This window comes from Carcharhinus amblyrhynchos, chromosome 8 (assembly GCF_965287045.1).
Source record: "Carcharhinus amblyrhynchos chromosome 8, sCarAmb.v2.hapA, whole genome shotgun sequence".
NCBI classification, from domain to species: Eukaryota; Metazoa; Chordata; class Chondrichthyes; order Carcharhiniformes; family Carcharhinidae; genus Carcharhinus; species Carcharhinus amblyrhynchos.
The window spans coordinates 32,131,005-32,155,604 of NC_137331.1; the positions used below are offsets into that span (position 1 = coordinate 32,131,005).

The 24,600-nt window shown below is 45.9% G+C and overlaps 1 long non-coding RNA gene across 1 annotated transcript; it reads left to right on the top strand.

Annotated features, from left to right (window-relative positions):
• Window positions 1-352: 352 nt before the first annotated feature.
• Window positions 353-6,653, top strand: LOC145346962 (uncharacterized). Its single transcript, XR_013887744.1, has 3 exons — window positions 353-498; window positions 739-832; window positions 5,419-6,653. It is a non-coding gene; the product is annotated as an uncharacterized LOC145346962 (long non-coding RNA).
• The last annotated feature ends 17,947 nt before the right edge of the window (window positions 6,654-24,600 follow it).

The following is a 24,600-nucleotide window of genomic DNA, read 5'->3' on the forward strand; positions in this document are numbered from 1 at the left end:
TATTTACATAGCTTCCTATTGCTCAACATGTGATAATTATTCAAACTAAATATGCATGCCAACTCTTCATATTGCAGTAATTATCTGTGCTTGCCCACATCATTATTTAACATAGTCTGCCGGTCTTGAACCCCTGCAGCGCACCTACCCTTAATGCCAAGAATTATTACCATCGCGTTCAGGGGAAACATCTTCCCATTCTCTGTGGCAACCTAGGAATAAAGAATCTTTTGTAAGACGCTTCCATTTTTATCTAAGCCATACCTTCTCATTTGCATTCATCTTTCTCACTTGCTCACCTTGGCGCACATTTTGTACTCCTGGCACCTTGACTTGCAGTGCTGTGGCACGTCAGAGCACGTTAGTTGGTGGGAGGGTGAGATGGAGAAGGAAACAGGGAACTCATTCTGGAGCAGGAGCATTATCTGGAAGAATCAAGTGAGGCAGATTAGAAATCAGAACATTTGCCAAGGAAAGTAGCAGGCAGGTTTTGACAAGGTAAATCAAGCTACACCCAATGTACATGGCACTATTGCAACATAAAAATGCATGGGAATGAAATGCTGATATTAATGATGAACATTTTCTTCCTTTATTACTAGGTGCACCCTTAGGTTGCTTGGCATGCAATGTGAGCTGCAGCGCATCATTGCACAATGTTTTTTATAGATGTTATACAAAAGTTTAATTGAGGTTCAAGTTTTTCTTTGTAATCACCTTTAGCCTTTTGCGTTACAGGAATTCCAGAACCTTCTGTGGAACCTTCTGTGTACAGTTCTGCACGTTAGCGTTCTTCGGGAGCAGAGCCTGTCCCGTGAGCCTGTGTGTACAGGTGAGAGCAGAAGGGCATGGAAAGATTGGGGTCAGTTGACCAAATGTGGCGCTCCATAACTAACAAGTGTCCCAAAAAAGGGCCAGGAAGGGGAACAGGAAGAATCATCAACAATCAGAGAGTCCCTACAGTGCAGAAGAGACCATTCAGCCAATCGAGTCCACACCAACAACAATTCCAGCTGGACCCTGTCCCCGTAATCCCACATATTTACCTCGCTAATTCCATTAACCTACGCATCCCAGGACACTAAGGGGCAATTTGATAGAATCATAGAAACCCTACAGTACAGAAAGAGGCCATTCGGCCCATCGAGTCTGTACCAACCACAATCCCACCCAAGCCCTAACCCCTTATCCCTATATATTTTACCCATTCATCCCTCTAACCTGTACATCTCAGGACACTAAGGGGCAATTTTAGCTTAACCAATCAAACTAACTCAGGGTTGGACTGTGGGAGGAAACCGGAGCACCCGAAGGAAACCCACACAGACACAAGGAGAATGTGCAAACTCCACACAGACAGTGACCCAAGCCGTGAATTGAACCCAGGTCCCTGGAGCTGTGAAGCAGCAATGCTAACCACTGTGCTACCGTGCCGCCCGCAATTTATCATGACTGATGCACCTAACCCGCACATCTTTAGACTGTGGAAGGAAATTGGAGCACCTGGAGGAAACCCATGCAGATACAGGGTGAACTTGCAAACTCTGCACAGACAGTGACCCAAGCCAGGAATTCAATCCAGGACCCTGAAACTGTGAGGCAGCAGTGCTAACCATTGTGCCACCATGAATATGGGGAGCAAGTCCCAGATAAGGAACAAAGACAGGGGACAGAAACAGTTCCTAAGTAAGTTAAGAAAAAAGAGAGGATCAGAGAGATGGCAGTGTGGCACAGTGGTTAGCGCTGCTGCCTCATGGCGTGAGGGACCTGGGTTCAATTCCCGGCTTGGGTCACTGTCTGTGTGGAGTTTGCACATTTTCCCCGTGACTGCGTGGGTTTCCTCAGGGTGCTCCAGTTTCCTCCCACAGTCGAAAAGGTGGGATATTTAGGTGGATTGGCCATGCTAAATTGTCCCTTAATGACAGGAGATTTGCAGGATGATTCCGGGGATAGGGCCTGGGTGGGAATTGGGTCGGTGCAGATTCAATGGGCCAGATGGCCTCCTTCTGCACTGATGGGAGTTTATGATTCTAAATAGATATAGCCTTCAAATTAGAGTAGATGCTGCAGGGAGCAGACATTAGGAAAGATGATTCAGGGAGGCCCTGGCAGTTGAAGAGTGTCATTATGGACCCCCCCTTCCACTCCCTGCCCCCAACCCACTTAGAGCTCTAGTTTTCTACTCAGCACAGTCAATGACTTGAAGTTGTATCTCTATTTGTTGCTTGGGTTTATACACAGGAATTCAGGGGAACAAAACCATGGAGATGGGCTGTTATTGATTTTGTTTGAATCTGGCCATTAAGAGGGTTCAGGAGAAGCCCTGACTATCCAAGAAGGCAGCAGAAGGTTGGTGACTGTGAATATTGGGTCCCTGGGGTCAAAGGTACCCCTTGGAGCAATGATGTTCGGCCTGGTGTAGATAAAGAGCAAACTTGTGCTTGTGAGTTGGTGTTTGAATGTACTCAGGAATCCAGGAGAATGAAATCCCAGAAGGTGAGATGGAGCCATTGTTGAAGTCGTCTGCGTTGGAGCGAATTCCAAGCGAGATCTTTGAAGATGAAAATTGGAAACCTTTCTGAGAGAGTGACCAGGTTTCAATGAGATAGGTTCGCTCACAGTATCACTGATGTTTGGAAGAGTTGTTGAGAGATCCATGGGAATCATAGCGGGCAGGGCTGGCGTGGGGGAGGGGGGGATGGAGGGGTGGGGGAAGGGTGATGGGGGGAACCATGCAAAGGTTCGTTTGAGCAAGATTATCCAGTTTTGGGGGAGTGCAGAAAACCCCGCCCATGGAATCGTGTGACTTTCTTCATTGAGGAAGTCGGGAATTTTACCACCACTGTAGGCTCGCAGGTGGCGTTGGGCAGGATTTTATGAGCCCCGCCCGAGCGAGGTCGTAAAATCCCGCCTGAAGTGTCTTAAATCTCAAATTTTGTCTGAACAAAGTGTTAATGGTCCCTAAGTGAATCCTATCAATGACTTGGGGATCTGGCCAATGATTGTAACATCACGTGAACCAAACATTTTTCTTCAGTTTGATGTAGCAGCTTCCTATGAATTAATGTTTGATCTTGGTTTCAGTCAGTCTTAAAAAGTGAAATCTTGCCACCTGTCTGGGAAATCCATTGCTTTTAAAAGTTATTAATCTCTGAGGGATCATAACAGCAGTGCTAACTGATCTCCGGTCGCATTGCTTGTGGGGAGTCAAGACCCAGCATTGCTATCGGGGAGGTCAAACAAAATGAATGAAAGAACCCACAAGCACGCAAGTTTTGGAGTTCTTTATTTGTAGTTAAGGGACATTTTTATGCAACTTAAAAATATGTAGCAAATGAGCAGTGTTGTTTGCGAGGATTTTACATTAGAATGAGGGGAACATTGTCAGGTAGATAAAGCATCAAGCAGATCAAAAGGAGATTTCAACTCCACAAAATGCATTTAGATCAGATAAGATTGGGCAGCAAGGTGGCACAGTGGTTAGCACTGCTGCCTCACAGCGCCAGGGGACCGGGGTTCAATTCTAGCCTTGGTCACTGTCTGTGTGGAGTCTGCATGTTCTCCCCATGTCTGCATGGGTTTCCTCCAGGTGCTACGGTTTCCTCCCACTGTCCAAAGATGTGTAGGTTAGGAGGATTAGTGGAGGTAAATCTGTGGGGTTACAGGGATAGGGCCTGGGTGGGATGCTCTATTGGCGAGTCAAAGCACACTCGATGGGCCGAATGACCTCCTTCTGCACTGTAGAAATTTGATAATTCTATGAAGAGGTTAAAGTGTTACGAATCAGAACCCTGACCTTAACTAACCCACTTCGAGATTTAACAGAAGTGAGATGAGACAGGATAGCCAGTCAGTGCCCAGGGGCACAGTGGCACAGTGGTTAGCACTGATGTCTCACAGTGCCAGGGACTAGGGTTCAATTTTGGCCTCAGGTGATTGTCTGTGTGGAGTTTGCACATTCTCCCTGTGTCTGCACGGGTTTCCTCTGGGTGCTCAGGTTCCTTCCCATAGTCAAAACATGTGCAGGTTCAGTTGATGAGCGGGGTAGATACGTGGGGTTTAGATCGGTGCAGACCCAATGGGCCAAACAGCCTCCTGCTGCATTGTAGGATTCTATGATTTGAGGTGAGCTGGCAATTGAAATATTATAATAATGCTTTGTGCCTCCTATTCATCCATTATCTCAGATGTTACTCTGGCTGGTTTTCCTCATCTTTGGGAAACCCAGCAGCTAAAGGGCTGCTGTGTGCTGGAAGTAGGTGCCTTTTCTCTCAGCCATTCAATCTAGCATATCTGACTCACCAACCAAACGTAATTGGACATTCCACCCCTGACCTTTCCAACTGTTCCTTCTTCTTCCATTTTCACCTCCCCCCCGAGCAAGTCTGCAACCCCCCCTCTCCCCGCCGCCCCTACCCCCACCATTCTGGCATCCAATCTCCAACTCCCAAATCCAGTGTGAGGAATCAAACATCCCTTCCCTGTCCCAGGATCGGAAACCCCACCCCTCACATCAGTGCTGTGGCTTCTGGGTTTCCTGCAACCATCTCCTGTGAGTCAAAAAGTTACAAGTACATGGGACTTAGTAAGATAGAGAGTCATAGATAAGCCTAGTAGGTAGGGATATGTTCGGCACAAGTTATGGGCCGAAGGGCCTGTTTGTGCTGTAGTTTTTCAATGTTCTATGTTCTATGACCCCCAAAAGTCACAGCAACAATAAGGTACGAGGATTAAGAGAAATAAGAGAAATGTGTCAAATATATACAGAGGTACATGTAGGGTAGGAAAGAAAGAATGGGAATAAAGGGATGATCCCTGGACTACTGGTGGCATTCCACAGGGATATGGATTGGTTTTGCTCTCCTTTATTGGACACAAAAGTGATATGGTCTTGGGAATGATATGGACTTGTTGGAGATTAGAAGGATGAGAGGGGATCTTATTGAAGCTTATAGGATACTGCGAGGCCTGGATAGAGTGAACATGGAGAGGATGTTTCCACTAGTGGGAAAAACTAGAACCAGAGGGCACAACCTCAAGCTAAAGGGACAATCCTTTAAAATAGAGAAGAGGAGGAATTTCTTCAGCCAGAGAGTGGTGACTCTGTAGTACTCTTTGCCGCAGAAAGCTGTGGAGGCCAGGTCATTTGAGTGTCTTTAAGACAGAGATGGATAGATAGGTTCTTGATTGATAATGGGATCAGGGATTATGGGGAAAAGGCAGGAGAATGGGGATGAGAAAAAAAATCAGCCGTGATTGAATGGCAGAGATGTCTCGATGGGCCGAGTCGAAGAAGGGCCAATGCAAGTGTGTCCATCAAGCTGTATGAGCAGCCAATCACATTGAAGTATTCTCAGAGACAGCAAACCAGGAAGTCAATTTCACTGATTCTCCTTCACTTTTTAATCAATCTCACAGCGAGTGAAATAAGTGATTGGGCCAATTCACATGTAACCAGCGTCGAAGCTTAAAGTGAAGAGGAGCAAGGGGAGGTGAAGGAGAGAAACTGAAAACGAGCAAAACAGATTACCATCTGACGCATTGAGTCTGCAATGTGCTGCTCCTTTGCAGCTGCACACATCAATCATCATTTTGCAAAGTTAGCTGCCTCAGGTTTCGTGATATGATGTGCCAGCAAGAAGCACTTCCATCAAAAACAGCTGCACCTTGAATAAGGACGCATGGCTGCCACATCTGGCCACTTTCACACAATCATAAGCAAGCCCATTTGTCATAGGGTAAATTTTCCCCTACTGAGGCTGGTGTGCAACTGCAAGGGGCACAAGAACTCGAAAACTTTGGCTCAAGTTTCTGTCTGCTTGTCCACTTACACCTCCATAATGTTGCCAAAATATTCCCCTCTCCCAGCTCATCTTCTCCAGAAAATCTTACCCTAGTCTTTGTTACGTCTAGCCTTAACTAATCCAACGCATACCTTGCTAGTCTCTGTCTAGGGTGGCACAGTGGTTAACACTGCAGCCTTGCAGTGCCAGGGGCCGATGTTCAATTCCGGCCTCAGGTCACTGTCTCTGTGGAGTTTGCACATCCTCCCTGTGTCTGCGTGGATTTCCTCCGGGTGCTCCGATTTCCCCCCACAGACCAAAGATGTGCGGGTCAGATTGATTGGCCATGCTAAATGTCAGGGGGATTAGCAGGGTAAATGTGCGGGGTTAGGGGATAGGGCCTTGGTGGGATTGTGGTCAGTACAAACTCGATGAACCGAATGGCCTTCTTCTGTGCTGTAGGGATCGATGATTAATTAAAGTCATCCAAATTTCTGGGCCCAAGTCCTGACTCACACCAAAGTCCATTCATTTACCATCCCTCTACTCACTGACTTCACGTCAAGTAATACCTAGATTTTCATACTCATTCTTCTTTTCAAATCTCCCCACAGCCTAAAAGCTTCCTCATTCTCCTCCAACCCCACATAGCTCTGAGATGTCTACACTTTTCCAATCCTGGTCTCTTGAGCACCATTGGTAGCTGTTCCTTCAGCTGCCTGATATCCTAAAGCCTAGAACTCCCTCCTTCAACTTCTCCAAGTCTTTTACTCACTTTCTTCCTGTAAGATATTCCTTAAAACATACCCATTTGAACAAATGTTTGACCAGCTACCCTAATATTGCCTTATGTGACTCATTTCTTAATTTATACCCCTCTTGTGCATGTCTTGGGACATTTTATTGCATTAAAGGAATGTTATAAGTTTTTATAAGAATCTTATAAGTTATAAGTCAAGTTTATAGGTGTCCAAATCACCAACAACCTGTTCTGGTCTTCCCATGCTGACACTATAGTTAAGAAAACCCACCAGCACCTCTCATTTCTCAGAAGACGAAGGGAATTTGATATGTCAGTTACAACTCTCACCAACTTTTACAGATGCACTATAGAAAACATTCTTTCTGGTTGTATCACAGTTTGGTATGGCTCCTGCTCTGCCCAAGATCGCAAGGAACTACAAAAGGTCATCAATGTAGACCAATCCATCAAGCAAACCAGCCTCCCATCCATTGACTTTGTCGACACTTCCCTCAGAAAAGCAGTCAGCATAATTAAGGACCCCATGCACCCAGACATTCTCTCTTCCACCTTCTTCTGTTGGGAAAAAGATACAAAAGTCTAAAGTCATGTACCAACTGACTTAAGAACAGCTCCCTCCCTGCTGCTATCAGACTTCTGAATGGACTTAACTTGCATTAAGTTGATCTTCATCTCCATCCTAGCTATGAGTTCCTTCTCAAATGTACGGTATGCTTTGTCTGTATAGTGTGCAAGAAACAATACTTTTCACTGTATCCCAATACATGTGATAATAATAAATCAAATCAAATCAAATCAAAAGCATTGTCTCAAAGACAAACAGATATCAAGGCTCTTCCATTTTAATGTCTGCACCTTTCAAATTTCTAGCACTTTGCTAATTATCTCCCGAGGTACAGAAGTAGCAATGGTGAAAACGATTGTGTCCCCTAGTCTTCTCCTAACCTAAGGCCACTTCATTCACAATGAGGAAAATGGGAACAGACACGTGCTGGAAGGCCTTTGACCTCAGTGCCTCATTATTAATCTGTCAGAGCAGTTCAGTATGCTGTAGTGAAAAAATGTCATTCATTTGATTTCAGTGCTATGTAAATGGGGTGGCAATATAATGTGGAGGCAATAGCCTAATGGTATTATCGCTGGATTATTAATCCAGAAATTCAGCTAATATTCTGAGGACCTGGATTCGAATCCCACCTCAGCAACTGGTGGAATTTGAATTCAATAAAAGATATCTGGAATTAAGAATCTACTGATGACCATGAAACCACTGTCGATTGTTGGAAAAACCCATCTGGTTCACTAATGTCCTTTAGGGAAGGAAATCTGTCGTCCTTACCTGGTCTGGCCTACATGTGACTCCAGAGCCACAGCAATGTGGTTGACTGTCAACTGCCCTCTGAAATGGCCGAGCAAACCGTTCCGTTCAAGGGCATCTAGGGATGGGCAATAAATGCTGGCCAGCCAGCGACGCCCATGTCCCACAAATGAATATAAAAATAAATGAGGCAGGTTCTCTGATGAGAAGGTGATTCAGCCCGCAAGGTTACTGTCCAAAAGTTGAAGATAAAAATCTATTCCATGGAGCCAGTGCGATTGAAGCCATCTTTCTTTAAACAATGCAACTGTCAACTTCTAAGGCTGGGATGTTCTATTTACCTTAGTGTGGCACACCATGTATTGTCATATTAGTTATATTAAAATAGTGTCACTGTGGCTCACTGTGACCCCTGAGTCTGCTGGTTCTGAGTCAAGTCCCAAGTCCAAATCTAGGTTGATGCAAAAATACAGGACTGAAGGAGTGCTGCACTATCAGAAGCGCTGATTTTTGGATAACTAATGCACTACCTGTCCTTTCAGTTGAATGTAAAAAAAATCCCATGGCACTAATTCAACACAGAGCAGGTGAGGTTGTCCTGTGGTGTTGTGACCCAATATTTACCCTCAACCACCATCATGGAAATATCAAATTATCTGAGCACCGTCATGTCACATCTATGGGGGCTTGCAATGCATAAACTGCTGCTTTTTTTTACATTACAACAGTAGCGACAGTTCAAAGGGCACAGTGGCTCAGTTGTTAGCACTGCTGCCTCACAGCGCCAGGGACCCGAGTTCAATTCCCAGTTTGGGTCACTGTCTGTGCAGAGTCTGCACATTCTCCCCATGTCTGTGTAGGTTTCCTCCGGGTGCTCCAATTTCCTCCCACGTTCCAAAGATGTGTCGGTCAGGTAGATTGACCATGCTAAATTGCCCTTTTAGTGTCAGGGGGACTAGCTAGGGTGCATGTGTGGGGTTATGGAGATAGGGCCTGGGTGGGATTGTGGTCAGTGCAGACTCAATGGGCCAGATGGCCTCCTTCTGTACTGTGGGATTCTATGATTCAGTTTGCTGTGACTTCTTCAGTTCTGAAGAAGAGTTATATTTGACTCAGAACGTTAACTCCATTTCTCCCTCCATAGATGCTGCCAGACCAGTTGAGTCTTTCCAGCTACCCCCCCCCCCCCCCCCCCCCCCCCCCCCACCACCCCCCACCCCACTTTTCTGTTTTTATTCGGATCTCTGGCTTCTGCAGTATCTTGCTTTTACTATATTTAAATCTTTTTGCACAGCTCTGAGGAACTGGCAGTGTAGGCTCTAGAAGAGAAACCAGCCCATCATCTTACAGTAAGCAGAGTTCCTTTTTCCAGCAGCACCAGTCCATCCATCCCAGGGGGACTCACTTGGTTTCCAAGCATAGCTTCAGAACTAAAATTCCGCCAAAGAGATGTCACACTTCGCATTGGGGCGAAGAAAAGGGAGATGGTAAAATCCCCATTGGGTGTGTCATATACACTAGAGAGACCATTTTGTGAACAAAATGTACCAACTTTTAAATAGCAAATGACAGGGTGCTGTTCCTCTTTTAAGAGGAAGTCCACTTCCCGTTTCAACATCGTAGCAGACAGTCAGAACATTTTCTCATTTATTTTGTAGCGTTGACAGGCTCTTTAATGGACGGGGCCTACAGTGGGTCGGGAAACCATTATTCAAATTACGGGGCATTTCCTTTGGAGTGGCACGGTGGCACAGTGGTTAACATTGCCGCATCACAGCACCAGGGACTCGGGTTCAATTCTGCCTTTGGGTCTGTGTGGAGTATGCAAATTTGCTCCGTGTCTGGTGGGTTTCCTCTGGGTGCTCTGGTTTCCCCTCATGGTCCAGAGATGTGTGGGTTAGGCTGATTGGCCATGCTGAATTGACCCTCATGTCAGGGGGATTAGCAGGGTAAATATATGGGGTTACATGAATAAGGCCTGGGTGGGATTGTGGTCGGTGCGGACTCGATGGCTGAATGGCCTCTTTTTGCACTGTAGGAATTCTATGAATATTCAAAATTGACGCGGGGATCTCGTCCTTGATAGAATTTTTAAAATTCATTTGTGGGACATGGGCGTTGCTGGCTGGCCAGATTTATTGCCCATCCCTAGTTGTCTGGGGGCAGTTGAGAGTCAACCACATTGCTGTGGCTCTGGAGTCACAAGTAAGCCAGACCAGATGAGGATGGCAGATTTCGTTGCCTAAAAGAACAGATTTTTTTTTCCGACAATGGTTTCACGGTCATCAGTAGATTCTTAATTTCAGATTTTTTTACTGAATTCAAATTCCACCATCAGCCAAGGCAGGATTTGAAAACAGGTCCTGGGACATGTGGTGACCTTCTAGCTTAATAGTCTAGTGATAATATCACTAGGTCATCATCTTGCCTTATGCTTATAGAATGCTATTATCCAAGAAGCAAATAGAAACCTTTTAGTTTCTAATCCACTCCTAATAACTCAATGAGGCAGCATTACCCACTGGATAGAATATCTCTTCTCAGGAGAGGGATCGCCAAGGACGAAACATTCATTATCTCACCCTGACGGTGAACATCCTTGAGGATGTATACATAACCTTGTCACGTATTACACTGCACTTCCCTTCACCACCATCAGATTGCACCCTTATGTGCGCTGATGGACTTTGAAAGCTGTAATTAATGAAACGATCTCAGACGGAAATAAATATCACCTGGGCTCCCTTAAATAGAGAAACCACAAATAAGTATTAGCTGCGCTATATGATATGCAGAGTCTATAGATAGAAGCCAGGAAACCCCACTAAAGCAGTTGGTTGTGGATAATTTTTGTGTAGAATTTTACTCAAAACTACTCAGCTGTGGCATTGACTGAGAGACGACACTTGCCATTTTTAGTTGGCTTCAGAGCAAGCAGGGGAATTCCAGGGCAGATAATGACTAAATAAATTGTTTTTAATGTGCTACATTAAACAATGCTTGGGGCACCGACATCAGCTGTAAATTGGAGCATATTATGTGGTTTATTTTGATGGACCTATTCTGCCTCTTAATTGGGTAATTACAGGCCAATTTTATCTGATAATATTTGGATCCAATTATAGGTGGTTTGTAACCCAATTGAAGGCGAAAGTGTAAAAAGTGTAAATTTCTAAGTATCACCACTGAATTCTTTTATTCTTATTGCCTGCCAGTTAATTATTTTTGCTCCTCACTTGCTTGGAGATTTTGGGCAAATTGTCAGTGCGTTTCACATCCCTCCCACCTCCTATTTCCACTGGAATCAACGGGGAGAGACGCCACTGTCAAAATCTACTGCCTGATTTTTCTGTTTAATGCGTGTCCTGCAAAGGACCTATAGGAACTCTGTCAATGACATGACACCAGTAAAAGAAATTAGACTGGAATCTAGGGGCGGGATTTTATGGCCTTGCTCAGCTGAGACCGGAAATTCCTGCCCAAGGTTAACAGAGGTTTCCTTTATCGGACCTTTGCCCAAGGCGAGCAAGGGGTAGAGTTCTGGCCCAAGACTGATTTTATGACTTGTGTCTTTCCCCTTCCATTCAGAGAAAGCTCTCAAACCTCCTTTTGGTGCCATTTCTTCACTGAAGAGCTGAGTGTACTTGTGCCCTACCCATGCCGTGGCATCGCACAATGGCATCTATGAATTACCACCTTCAGTAGGGTTGCCTACTGGAGAATAGGGTTTGCCAATCAGTCCGCTTATGTGATTCCCTGTTCCCTACAAGAAATTTAGGACGGAATTCAGCACCCCTCCATGTTAGTGGGATCCTGCAGTCCCTTCTATGATGCACTCCTTCCGCGGGTTCTCCAGCAGGGTGGGGTGGAATAAATGGGAAATTGCATTGACGGCGATGGGAACAGAATATCCCACTGCTCACAAATAGTGCGCCATCTCCCACTGTGAGAAACGAGCTGTGGGGAGGCCAAAGAATCCCATCCTTAGACTTTATCACGGTGGCACAGTGGCTAGCACTGCTGCCTCACACTGTTAGGGAACCAGGTTCGATTCCTGGCTTGGGTCATGTCTGTGCAGAGTCTCCACGTTCTCTCCGTGTCTATGTGAGTTTCCTCTGGGTGCTTCAGTTTCCTCCCACAGTCTGAGCGACATGCTGGTGCATTGGTCATGCTAAATTCTCCCTCAGTGAACCTGAACAGGCACTTGAATGTGGCAACGCAGGAATTTTCATAACTTCATTGCAGTGTTAATGTAAGCCTATTTATGCCTAATAAATAAACTTCAACGTTAAACCTTATCTTATGTGACTAATAAATACATATATATACATCAATACAAGAGAACCAATTTAGCCTTTATATAGTAACAGTGATTATTTTGAGTGCAGTAATGAATAACTGTAGCAGTATAGTAAAATGTTTAAAGGCACTTCATGAGAGTGTTAACATGGGGAAATGAAGGTGCAGTGGGAATGTCACTGGATCAGTAATCCAGGCTAATGATCTGGGGGGCATGAATTCAAATCAATTCAATTGATAAATCTGGAATATTTAACCAGTCTCATTGATGGTGACTATACGACAACTATCAGAAAGCCATCTGGTTCACTAACATCCTTTAGGAAAGGAAATCTGCCATCCATACCTGGTGATCCCAGGCCCATAGCAATGTGGTTTACTCCAACAAACCTCTGGCCTAACAAGCCACTCAGTTTAGGAATGGGCAATAAATGCTGGTCTTGGCCATATCTCATGAAAGAATGAAGAAAAGAAAATGACATTTTGATACTAAGCTGGATAGAATAATTGAATTTTCACAGTAAATTCATTGCAGTGTTAATGTAAGCCTACTTGTGACTAATAAATAAACTTTAGAGTCCCTACAGTGCAAAAGGGGGCCATTCGACCCATTGAGTCCGCACTGTCAGCAATCCCACCAGGCCCTATCTTTGTAACCCCATGTATTTACCCTGCTATCCTCGACACTAAAGGATAATTTAGCTCAGCCAATCTACCTAACCCACACATCTTTGGAGCAGATATTTAATCAAGATCCTGGTCAGGGAGTATGCTAAAGAAGGACAGAAAGATAGAGCAGTTCAGAGATTGTAGAGAGGGAGTTCAAGGGCATAGAGCCTAGGCAGATGAAGGTATGACCATAGTAAGAGGGCAGCATGGTAGCACAGTGGTTAGCACTGTTGTCTCACAGTGCCAGGGACCCAGGTTCAATTCCAGTCTCAGGTGACTGTCTGTGTGGAGTTTGTACGTTTTCCCCATGTCTGCATGGGTTTCCTCTGAGTGCTCTGGTTTCGTCCCACAGTCTGACGGTGTGCGGATTAGGTTGATTAGCCTTGCTAAATTGCCCCTTTGTGTCAGAGGACTGGTAGGGTAAATATGTGGGGTCAAAGAGATAGCGCCTGGTTGGGATTGTGGTCAGTACAGACCTGATGGGCCAAATGGCCTCCTTCTGCCCTGTAGGGATTCTATGAAAGACCTTCTTCTATGAAGAGATTAAATTGAGGACGTGCTGGAGGCCAGAGTTGGAAGAGCTGCGATATCTCAGAGAGGGGTGAGGTTGGAGGAGATCACAGAAGTGGGAGAGCAGAGGCCATGGAGAGTTTGTGGAAAAAGGTGAGGCATTTCCATGTGGAGGCCAACCAACCTAATTCACATCAAGTGGCATCCACATCTCGGAAGCGTGCACAGATATTTATGATATGTTTTCTGATTGATGTGACTCAGGTCAATGTTAACATAAAAGATTGCACCCCACTTAGTTGGGCAGAAAAATAATAAAATAAAAATCTACAGTTTCCCGTGACCATCAGCTAAACAATAAATTTTCCAGAGGGTAGAAATGTCAGTTGGAACATTTGCCCTCGAGATGGTCAGACACACCCACAACACAGCAGATACCTTTCAGGTTGCTAAGCATCTGCTTGGGTCAGTCAATGGGAAATGGAGAGGGGTCCCAATTGGAGATGGGTGGAGGAGTCAATGGGCGATGGGGTGGGGGTTTCAGTGGGAGATGCGGTGGGAGTGTCAATGGGAGATGGGGTGGGAGTGTCAGTGGGGGTTGGGATGGGTATTTCAGTGGGAGATGGGGTGGAGGGGTCAGTGCGAGATGGGGTGGGGAGTTTCAGTGGGAGATGGGATGGGGTGTCAGTGGGAGATGGGGTGGGGTGTCAGTGGGAGGTGGGATAGAGGGGTCAGTGGGTGTTGGGGTGGGTATTTCAGTGGGACATGGAGTGGAAGGGTCAGTGGGAGATGGGATGGGGTGTCAGAAGGAGATGGGGTGGGGGTTTCAGTGGGAGATGGGGTGGGGGTTTCAGTGGGAGATGGGGTGGGGGTTTCAGTGGGAGATGGAGTGTTGAGGTCAGTTGGAGATGGGGTGGGGGTTTTAGTGCAAGATAGGTTGGGGATAAGAGTGGGAGAGAGAGTAGGCATATCAGTGGAAGATGGGGCGGGGGTTTCAGCGGGAGATAAAATAAGAACATAAGAACTAGAAGCCATCTGGCCCCTCGAGACTGCTCTGCCATTCAATAAGATCCTGACTGATCTTATTGTGGACTCAGCTCCACTTACCGCCCGCTCACCCTTAGTTCCTTTACTGTTAAACAATTTACCTATCCTTGCCTTAAAAACATTCAATAAGGTAGCCTCAATGCTTCACTGGGCAGGGAATTCTATAGATTCACAACCCTTTGGGTGAAGAAGTTCCTCCTCAACTCAGTCCTAAATCTGCTTCCCCTAATTTTGAGGCTACACCCCCGAGTTCTAGTTTCACCTGCCAGTGGAAACAACTTCCCTGCTTCTACCTTACCTATTTCCTTCATAATCTTATATGTTTGTATTAGATCTCCCCTCATTCTTCTGAGTTCCAATGAGTATAGCCCCAGTCTAGTCAGTCTCTCCTCATAAACTAACCCTCTCAATTCTGGAATCAACCTAGTGAATCTCCTCCGCACCCTCTCCAGTGCTAGTATATCCTTTCTCAAGTAAGGAGACCAAAACTGTACTCCAGGTGTGCCTCACCAGCACTTTATGCAGCTGCAAAATAATCTCACTGTTTTTAAATTCCATCCCTCCAGCAATGAAGGACAAAATTCCATTTGCTTTCTTAATTATCTGCTGCACCTGCAAACCAACTCCTTGAGATTCCTGCACAAGGACACCCAGGTCCCTCTGCACAGCAGCATGCTGCAATATTTTTACCATTTAAATAATTGTCCATTTTGGTGTTATTCCTACCAAAATGAATGATCTCTCATTTACCAACATTGTACTCCGTCTGCCAGACCCTTGCCCACTTATTTAAAACACCTATATCCCTTTGCAGACTTTCAGTGTCTCCTGCGCACTTTGCTCTTCCACCTATTTTAGTGTCATCTGCAAATTTAATACACCACACTTGGTCCCCAACTCCAAATCATCTATGTATATCGTAAACAATTGAGGTCCCAACACTAATCCCTGACGCACACTACTAGTCATTGTTTGCCATGAAAAACACCCATTTACCCCCACTGTTTGCTTTCTGTAAGTTATCCAATCTTCTATCCTTGCTAATACATTACCCGTAACATTGTGCATCTTTATCTTATGTAGTAGTCTTTGGTGCGGAACCTTGTCAAATGCTTTCTGGAAATCTAGATACACCACATCCACAGGTTCCCAATTGTCCACTGCACATGTAATGTTCTCAAAGAATTCCACCAAATTAGTCAAACATGACCTGCCCTTTATGAACTCATACTGCGTCTTACCAATGGCACAATTTATATCCAGATATCTCGTTATTTCTTAAGAACATAAGAAATAGGAGCAGGAGTAGGCCATCCAGCCCTTCGAGCCTGCCCTGCCATTCAATAAGATCATGGCTGATCTGTCGTGGCTCAGTTCCACATTCCCGCCCTCTCCCCATAACCCTTAATCCCCTCGCTTATCAAAAACCCATCAACCCGCGTCTTAAAAATATTTAGCGAGGCAGCCTCCACCACCTCAACGGGCAGAGAATTCCAGAGATTCACCACTCTTTGAGTGAAGAAGTTCCTCCTCAACTCCGTTCTAAACCGCCCCCCCTTTATCTTGAGGCTGTGCCCCCTAGTCCTACTGTCCTTTCTGAGCGGGAAGAGCCTCTCCACTTCTATCCTATCCATCCATCATCTTATACGTCTCAATGAGATCTCCCCTCATTGTTCTAAACTCTAACGAGTACAAGCCTAGTTTATTCAGCCTCTCCTCATAGCTCAACCCCCTCAACTCCGGTATCAGCCTAGTAAACCTCCTCTGCACTCCCTCCAAGGCCAAAATATCCTTGCGTAAGTACGGCGACCAAAACTGCACACAGTACTCCAGCTGCGGCCTCACCAATGCCCTATACAGCTGCAGCAAGACCTCCCTACTTTTATATTCAATCCCCCTCGCTATGAAGGCCAGCATCCCATTCGCCTTCCTGACCACCTGCTGCACCTGCAAGCTGGGTTTTTGCGACTCATGCACAAGGACTCCGAGGTCCCTCTGCACCATCGCCTGCTGCAGTTTTTCGCCCCGTAAGTAATAGTCCTTCCTACCATTATTCCTACCAAAGTGGACCACCTCGCACTTGCCAACATTAAATTCCATTTGCCAGTTCCTGGCCCATTCGCCCAGCCTATCTAGATCCTTCTGCAGACTCTCCACACCCTCCGCGAAATATGCCGTTCCACCAATCTTGGTGTCATCAGCAAATTTCGACACCATACACTCGGTTCCCTCCTCCAGATCATCTATATAAATGGTAAATAGCTGAGGCCCCAGCACCGACCCCTGGGGCACTCCACTAGTCACCAACCGCCAATCCGAATAGCACCCATTAACCCCCACTCTCTGCCTCCTATTTGACAACCAATCCTCTATCCACGCTAACACCCTACCCCCAACTCCATGCCCCCTTACCTTCTGCAATAACCTCTTGTGAGGTACCTTGTCAAACGCCTTCTGAAAATCAAGAAAGACCACATCCACCGGCTCTCCTCTATCCACCGCCCTAGACACATCCTCATAGAACTCCAATAAATTTGTCAGACACGACTTCCCCTTAACGAAACCGTGCTGCGTCTGCTCTATCAAGCAATTCCCCTCAAGATGCCTCGCTATTTCCTCCTTGATGACGGATTCTAACATTTTACCTACAACAGACGTTAAACTAACCGGCCTATAATTCCCTGCCTTTTGCCTGGCACCCTTCTTAAACAACGGCGTAACATTAGCCGCTTTCCAATCTTCCGGCACTTCCCCGGAATCCAGCGACGTCTGGAAAATAACCACCAAGGCATCCACTATCACCTCCGCCATTTCTTTCAGAACCTTCGGATGCATTCCATCCGGTCCTGGGGACTTGTCCACAATCACTCCCTCCAGTCTGTCGAGCACCGCCTCTCTAGTAACAATAATGTCGTTGAGACCCTCCAGTCCTACCACCTTTCCATTGCTAACACCCGGCAAATTATTCACGTCTTCCTCAGTGAAGACCGAAACAAAAAAGTTATTCAAGACCTCAGCCATTTCCCCATCCCCTACCACTAAGTCCCCCTTCTCATCCTCTAAGGGTCCAATGTTCACCCTAGCTGGCCTCTTCCTTTTTATATATTTATAAATATATGTTTATAAATATCCTTGATGATAGATTCAAGCATTTTCCCTACCACAGAAGTTAAGCTAACCATCATATAGTTACCTGCCTTTTGTTTACCTCCTTTTTTTAAACAGTGGCTGTTTTCCAATTTGTGGGAACAAACCAAGGTCCAGCAAATTTTGGTAAATTACCATTAGTGCATTTGTTATTTCTCCCACCATCTTTTTTAGTACCCTGGGATGCATTCCATTGGATCAGGAGACTTGTCTACCTTTAGCCCCATTAACTTGTCATACACTATCTTTTTTGTGATAATGATAATTTCTAGGTTCCCAACTGTCATAGCCTTCCTGTCTTCAATTTTTGGCATGTTACTTGTGTCTTCCACTGTGAAGACCGACACAAAATACCTGTTCAATGGCACAGCCATATTGTCATTTCCAGTTATTACATCCCCCTTCTCATCCTCTAAAGGACCAATGTTTACTTTTGCCACTCTTTTTCATTTTATACATTTGTAGAAACTTTTGCTATCTGTTTTTATATCCTGAGCTAATTACTCTCGTAATCCATCTTACCTTTCTTTATAGCCTCTCTTGTGGCTTTCTGCTGACCTTTAAAGATTTCCCAATTCTCCGCGTTCCCACTAATCTTTGCCACTTTGCGTGCATTTTCTTTCAATTTGATACCCTCCTTTATTTCCTTAGATATCCATGGCTGATTATCTCTTTTTCTACAGTCCTTCCTTATCACTGGTATATACTTTTGCTGAGCACTGTGAAAGATCGCTTTGGAAGTCCTCCACTGTTCCTCAATTGTCCCACCACAAAGTTTTTGCTCCCAGTCTACCTTAGCCAATTCCCCCCTCATCCATTCATAGTCTTTGCTTAAGCACAAGACTCTGGTATTGAATTGTACCTTCTCACACTCCATCTGTATTTTAAATTCAACCATACTGTGATCCTCTTCCATTAATGCAAGTTCATTAATTATTCCCGTCTCATTTCACAGGACCAGATCTAGAATAGCTTGCTCCCTTGCCGGTTCCATTACATACTGTTCAAGGAAGCTTTCGTGGATACCTTGACCGACCTAGTTTGACCAATTGATATGTAGATTAAAATCCCCTCATGATAATTGCTGTACCATTTTTACATGCATCAGTTATTTCTTTGTTTATTTCTCGCCCCACCATTATGTCATTATTTGGTGGCCTATAGACTATGCCTGTCAATAACTTTTTCTCCTTACTATTTCTAATTTCCACACAAATGGATTCAACCTTTCTTTCTATAGAACCTATATCATCTCTCACTACTGCACTGATGTCATCCTTAAATATCAGAGCCACACTACCTCCCTTACTTCCCTGTCAGTCCCTCCAAACAGTTTGATGCCCCTGGACATTCAACTCCCAGTCGTGACCACCCTGCAACCACGTCTCTGTAATGGCCACCAAACCATACTCGTTCGCAATGATTTGTGCTGTCAACTCATTTACCTTGTTTCGAATGCTACGAGCATTCAGATAAAGTACCCTTATGCTAGTTTTTAAACCTTCTTTTTGAATTCTAACACTTCCATTAATAACATCTCCTGAGTTCTTCCTTTTTAACCTTTTTCCTGATTTTTGATGTAGTTGGAACCTTCTCCCCACATTTTGTCCTTGCTCCCTCCTTCTTGGACTCCTTACCTAAGTTCCCATCCCCCTGGCATATTAGTTTAAACCCTCCCCAAACACTCTAGCAAACACTCTTCCTAGGACATCAGTCCCAGTCCTGCCCAGGTGTAATCCATCCAATTTGTTGGTCCTACTGCCCCCAGAACCAATTCCAATGCCCCAGGCATCTGAAACCTTCCCCCGATACCATCTCTTTATCTGATATATCCTGCCATTTCTACCCTGACTAGCACGTGGCACCGATAGTAATCCTGAAATCACTACCTCTGAGGTCCAATTTCTTAACTTTCATCCTAGCTCTCTATATTCTGCTTTTAGGACCTCATCCCTTTTTTTTACCTATGTCGCTTGTACTAACGTGTACTATGACCACTGGCTGTTCGCCTTCCCCCTTCAGAATGTCAGATGGAGTGGGGTGTTTGTGGGTAATGGGTTGGGGGTAAGAGTGGGAGAGAGAGTAGGCATATCAGTGGGAGATGGGGGTGGGGGTGTCAGTGTGAGATGGGATGGGAGTGTCAGTGGGGGATGGGGTGGGGTTATCAATGGGGGATGGGATGGGGTGCCTGTGGGAGATGGGATGGGGATTTCAGTGTGAGATGGGATGGGGAGTTTCAGTGGGAGGTGGTGTGGGGAGTTTCAGTGGGAGGTGGTGTGGGGGTGTCAGTGGGAGATGGGATGGGGATGTCAGTGGGAGATGGGATGGGGGTGTCTGTAGGAGATGGGGTGAGGGGTCAGTGGGAGATGGGGTGTGGGGTCAGTGGGAGATGGCGTGGAGGATTTCACTGGGACTTGGGGTACTAAGAAGGTGGGTTATATAGCAAAGATGTTCTTTAAAAAACAATGTCTGAGATTAAGAGGCAATCTTACCAGAATTTAGCAAACTGTTAGCATTTGACTGAAACAGGCTGATTTTCTCTCCAGATCTTCTGAACTCTGTCATAAAAAGACAGGAAAGTGTGTATTCCCCATCCCCAGTGCTGAGGGATGGGGTCTAAACACATGGATAAAACTGATTGCACTGAGATCAGAGAGTCATGTTTAAAAAACGCTCTGATCGAAGGAGAAAATAACCTCTGCTTTGCCCCCACCCCACCACCCTACCCCATCACAGACGCCTCAGAGGCTCCTCCACACCCCCCTCCACAATCAGAACTGACACCTCTCTGCAACACCCCCCACCCCTGGCCCCCAGTCAATGCCGGCACCTGCCACACCCCCAACCCCCTTCCCAAAACAGTCAAGGGCGGTAATTGCCCCTCTCTGCTCCAAACATTGGACCCCTTCATCCTGACCGCACACTCCAAAACAGCCATCGCCAGCATCCCCAGCTCCCACGTGCACTCCCCCCACCCAAGTGAGGTCCCACCTGGCGCTGCCTACTGGCACAATGGCCCTCCTGAGTTGGCATGGCATCAATCCAGCAGCGCCAACCTCTTCCGAGGGCAGTGCCAGGTGGCATTGCCAGGCTGCTGCCTGACTATGTCCTTCTCCCCGATGCGGTATATTCACCTTTACCCCCTTTGGGGGGGAGCGGAGGGCGTGGGGTGGGGTACAAAGCTGGGTCAAGCTGTTGTAAACCGTGCCGACGTGACGAAAATATAGCGAGGGGTCAAGGTTCAATATATGGTGGGGGAGTTGTTTAATTATATTAAAATATATTCAAATGTGTTGAAATCAGGCCCATGATGGGTGAGGTTCGCGATATTTGGAATGACTGGACACTGAACGTCCTCTGTCAATCCCACAGATGGTGAGAGTAGACTTGTGATCACTCCCTTAACTCTTGTGTATGCGTACGAATCGTGCAAGCCTGAGTTTGTGAGTTTGAAAGGACGTTTTTTTCAGTCTTACTCACAGCCAGGGAAGAGAAAGAATGTGAGTCTGTGGTTGAATGCTTGATGTACTAAACACCTTTATTATCCAACATCAACCTTGGCTGGAGATCAGAGATTGTTCATTGTAGTCAAATCGTTAGTCACAACTTCATTATTTCTGCTTTAGAGAAAGAAAGAATAGGAACTGATAATTTGCATTAAACTGCACCAACTGTTTTGTCAATGACTCATGTTCCACTATTCAACTGACTGAGAGTTAAATGTTAATTAAAGATTTCTCAACAGGCGTGGGGTGGGTGATCCCACAGGAGCTCAGGGCACTGTGGTCCTCTACACAACTGATCACAAGCAGGCTCGTGTCTGTCTGTCCCCAGCAGTAAGCTGAATATCTTTTGTAAAACATGGCCTCCTTTCCATTGTTGTGTCCATCACAGTCAGAAGTCTCACAACACCAGACTTCTTATTGTGTTTACCCCAGTCCAACGCCGGTATCTCCGCATCGTGTCCATCACACCCAGTCTTCCCCTCGAGAGATGGAAGGAGTACACTGGAAACATGTTTCCAATGATAATGGGCGCGTTCTTCCCTGATGTTCATGCCATGTTCCCGCTGCAGCCAAATCTGGTGACCAACCAAATCTCTATTCTCGGCGTCAGGATGTGAAAATCCCATCGGTGTGAACAGTGATAAGATGCAGGCCAATGTTTTGCCACCCTTACCAAAAGGCATCGTTTTTCACTTTTTTGGTTTGCGTTCCTGAATATTTTAACTTCCTCCTTCCTTATCATAATTCAGTTCTGTCTTTGCTGCATGCCTGCAGGTAGCTTACCCACATGGCGAACGTTTATGTGTGAACCACTGGCAGGGGCAGCACAGTGGTTAGCACAGCTGCCTCACAGCACCCAGGGATCCGGGTTCGAATCCCAGCTTGGGTCATTGTTTGTGCGGAATCTGCGCGTTCTCCCTGTGTCTGCGTGGGTTTCCTCTGGGTGCTTCAATTTCCTCCCACAGTCTGAAAGAGTGTGCTGGTTAGGTGCATTGGCTATGCTAAATTCTCCCTGTGTGTACCCAACAGGCACCGGAGTATGGTGGTTAGGGGATTGTCACAGTAACTTCATTGCAGTGTTAATATAGGTCTACTTGTAACACTAAAAAATAAACTTGAAAACTCTTTGGAGACTACCCCATGTGGTATTTCCAACAGAGCTAGACAGGCATTATGAATCCAATGGAGCTGCCTGGAATTATCAGTGCATGATGGTTATGCTTCAGTCTAGCCTTCTTAATTCTACCTCCTCCAATCCGCACATTCATCATGCACCTAGTTAGAGCTTTACTTTAGACACCCCTATGCTATTCACCTTAACTACTCCATGTATTAATGGAATAAACATTCTCAGCACTCTCTGTAATAACTTCTCAGGAACAGTTGGAGCCCCATGTCACCATTGCGGCAGAGACCAGAAGACTCAGAAATCTTTTTCTCCTGCAAGAGTATTTGCAAAATATCTGAAAGACCGTTACAAAAATTTCAAAGAACCATCACACAATGCAATAATATTCAAATCCTCCACATACATCCTGTTGCACTCTGAAGTTCTTCTATATGGTCATTTCAGAATGGTCATTACAAAGGTGCAATGGTAAGCTGTCTACATCGATCAAGTTGCGCTCTGCGTTGCTTCCGTAAAGTAGTGATACGTACACTGTGTATATTCAATATGAGTCATTAAGCCCATGGGGGTTCGAGACAATTTCCCACCTTTCAGTTCACTATGTCTGAAAGGTCTAAGACAGCGACCTTCTCCCATTGTGCCTCTGCAGCAGCTGCCCCAGCTGTAGTGTGTCCCTCAGCACGTAGTCCTGGGCTTTGGAAAGTACCACGCGGCCCATCGAGCCTGCACCAGCAACAACCTCACACAGGCCCTATCTCAGTACCCCACATATTTAGTCTGTTAATCCCCCTGACACGAAGGGTCAATTTAGCATGGCCAATTAACCTATCCCGTACATCTTTGGAGTGTGGGAGGAAACCGGAGCACCCGGAAGAAACTCCACACAGACAGTCTGCCCAAGGCTGGAATGCAACACACGGGCGAGAACAATTCTTTGTTCACCAGTGGACAATTCTTTGTCCACTGGTGGACAAATAAGTATCAGGCAAATCATAGAATCCCTACAGAATAGGAGGAGGCCATTCAGCTCATCGAGTCTGCACCGACCACAGTCTCATCCAGAACCTATTTCCGTAACCCCACACATTTACCCTGCTAATTCCCCACACACTAGGGTCCATTTTAGCATAGCCAGTCAACTTAACCCACACATCTTCGGACTGTGGGAGGAAACTGGAGCACCCGGAGAAAACCCACGCAAACATGGGGAGAATGGACAAACCCCACACAGACAGTGACCAATCCAGGAATCAAACTCAGGTCCCTAGCCCCGTGAGGCACTGTGCCACTGTGCTGCCCTAAAGAAATGAGAAGCAGAAAGGGAGTGGAAATTGAGTCCATCTCTTGGTGTCATGCATAAGCTCAATTGTCCCTTGCTCAATAAATGTCGGGACACCATGAGAAAAAGGATCTTTCACCGAGTTGATGATCCTCCTGCAGCAACTGTTTGTCTAAGAGTGCATCCCATCGAGCACAGAGTCCTGCGTCATGGAGATGCTCCTCGACAAAAACCACCTCATCTCTCTCCAGACCTTCTGTGCAAAGGCAGGAAGTTCCAGGAGTGAGACCTCATATTCTGAGCTTGTGCTTGCACACAATTGCTGAGCGCAGGTGTCCATTTTTCACCTGCTTGCAGCCAGACACCTACTTGCAATACCCTCGTAACTCCTCTGAGGAATGTGAAAATTCACAGTACAGTTAACAGGTAAACTGCAGTGTTGGCGCTTTCTGTACAAGTGAAATATTACAGGAGCAGCAATTGAACGCATTATTTATGTGATTCATTAAGTAGCTGGATGCAGTATGCTGATGAATGGTCATACAGGCAATTAATTAGTTCAGAAAACAAGGTCACAGACAGCCCCCTACTGGTAGGTGATTTGCATTGTACTATGCAATGTATCGATGACTTCCTCCTATGGCAGTTCCTAGGAATCGAGGATGACTTTCTTCCACTCTGGTTCAATGGGTTCAAAGTTGGCTATTAAGCCCAATGCACAATCAGCAGAAGTTGCCTTATACAGGGCAGGTTGTCCTTGAAGGATTGGGTGGATGAGGCGTTTGGAGGTCCATGTGCCCCCTCTGCCTGACAATGTGTCCTGGTTCACTCAGTGCCCTCCCGATGGAACCTTCTCCATTTTGATTGGTCGCGAGTTAGGGACCTGCGTGAGTGGTCAGGGAACGTTTGACCTCTTCGGCGATGCGGTGAGGACATCTCGGAAACGGCTCCGCTGCCCTCTCGGGAGTCTCTTGCCGTAGCCAGGTCCCGAGTAGAGTCGCTGCAGGATTCTGGTGTCAGGCATGTGAATGACAAGTCCTGCCCAGGGGAACTGGGTGTGACTAATTGGTGTCTTAAACATCGATCACATAATAAAACACTGCCATCTACAGTCTTCTCAAGAAGATGCAGATATTGTCCATTTGGAAAA